Source organism: Bos taurus, chromosome X (assembly GCF_002263795.3).
Source record: "Bos taurus isolate L1 Dominette 01449 registration number 42190680 breed Hereford chromosome X, ARS-UCD2.0, whole genome shotgun sequence".
NCBI lineage: Eukaryota > Metazoa > Chordata > Mammalia > Artiodactyla > Bovidae > Bos > Bos taurus.
Genome location: NC_037357.1, coordinates 14,581,672 through 14,583,902, shown reverse-complemented (window position 1 = coordinate 14,583,902; position 2,231 = coordinate 14,581,672).

Sequence of the window (2,231 nt, the reverse complement as noted above, 5' to 3'; positions counted from 1 at the left end):
TGAGCATTACTTTACTAGCGTGTGAGATGAGTGCAAATGTGTGGTAGTTTGAGCATTCTTTGGCATTGCCTTTCTTTGGGATTGGAATGAAAACTGACCTTTTCCAGTCCTGAGGCCACTACTGAGTTTTCCAAATTTGCTGGCATATTGAGTGCAGCACTTTCACAGCATCATCTTTCAGGATTTGGAATAGCTCAACTGGAATTCTATCACCTCCACTAGTTTTGTTCGTAGTGATGCTTTCTAAGGCCCACTTGACTTCACATTCCAGGATGTCTGGCTCTAGGTCAGTGATCACACCATCGTGATTATCTGGGTCGTCAAGATCTTTTTTGTACAATTCTTCTGTGTATTCTTGCCATCTCTTCTTAATATCTTCTGCTTCTGTTAGGTCCACACAATTTCTGTCCTTTATCAAGCCCATCTTTGCATGAAATGTTCCCTTGGTGTCTCTAATTTTCTTGAAGAGATCTCTAGTCTTTCCCATTCTGTTGTTTTCCTCTATTTCTTTGCATTGATCGCTGAGGAAGGCTTTCTTATCTCTTCTTGCTATTCTTTGGAACTCTGCATTCAGATGTTTATATCTTTCCTTTTCTCCTTTGCTTTTCACTCCTCTTCTTTTCACAGCTATTGTAAGGCCTCCTCAGACAGCCATTTTGCTTTTTTGCATTTCTTTTCCATGGGGATGGTCTTGATCCCTGTCTCCTGTACAATGTCACGAACCTCATTCCATAGTTCATCAGGCACTCTATCTATCAGATCTAGGCCCTTAAATCTATTTCTCACTTCCACTGTATAATCATAAGGGATTTGATTTAGGTCATACCTGAATGGTCTAGTGGTTTTCCCTACTTTCTTCAATTTAAGTCTGAATTTGGCAATAAGGAGTTCATGATCTGAGCCACAGTCAGCTCCCGGTCTTGTTTTTGCTGACTGTATAGAGCTTCTCCATCTTTGGCTGCAAAGAATATAATCAATCTGATTTTGGTGTTGACCATCTGGTGATGTCCATGTATAGAGTCTTCTCTTGTGTTGTTGGAAGAGGGTGTTTGTTATGACCAGTGCATTCTCTTGGCAAAACTCTATTAGTATTTGCCCTGCTTCATTCCATATTCCAAGGCCAAATTTGCCTGTTACTCCAGGTGTTTCTTGACTTCCTACATTTGCATTCCAGTCCCCTATAATGAAAAGGACATCTTTTTTGGGTGTTAGTTCTCAAAGGTCTTGTAGGTCTTCGTAGAACCGTTCAACATCAGCTTCTTCAGCATTACTGGTTGGGGCATAGACTTGGATTACTGTGATATTGAATGGTTTGCCTTGGAAAAGAACAGAGATCATTCTGTCGTTTTTGAGATTGCATCCAAGTACTGCATTTTGGACTCTTTTGTTGACCATGATGGCCACTGCATTTCTTCTGAGGGATTCCTGCCCACAGTAGTAGATATAATGGTCATCTGAGTTAAATTCACCCATTCCAGTTAATTTCAGTTCGCTGATTCCTAGAATGTCGACATTCACTCTTGCCATCTCTTTGTTTGACCACTTCCAATTTGCCTTGATTCATGGACCTGACATTCCAGGTTCCTATGCAATATTGCTCTTTACAGCATCGGACCTTGCTTCTATCACCAGTCACATCCACAGCTGGGTATTGTTTTTGCTTTGGCTCCATCCCTTCATTCTTTCTGGAGTTATTTCTCCTCTGATCTCCAGTAGCATATTGGGCACCTACTGACCTGGAGAGTTTCTCTTTCAGTATTCTATAATTTTGCCTTTTCATACTGTTCATGGGGTTCTCAAGGCAAGCATACTGAAGTGGTTTGCCATTCCCTTCTCCAGTGGACCACATTCTGTCAGATCTCTCCACCATGACCCGCCCATCTTGGGTTGCCCCATGGGCATGGCTCAGTACAAAATTGATAACAAATACCAAAAAGCAAAGATTAAAAATCTAGAGTAGAGGTTAGATTCTCAAAAACACAGTATTAAAAAAACAAAACAAAGTCACAAACATTATAAAAAATATATATATAAAGTTTGCTTTTAAAAATACAGTCTTTTTTTTTTTTGCAAGGTAATAGTAGGTTATAAAAATGAAAATTAAAGGAGTAATAAAGGACTTAAAAATTAAAAAATTTTAATTTAAAAAATGATAATAGTAAAAATATATCTAGGACTTTCTCTGAAGCTGTTTTGGGCAGTGTGGGGTCAATTCATTTTCAGATAGTTCC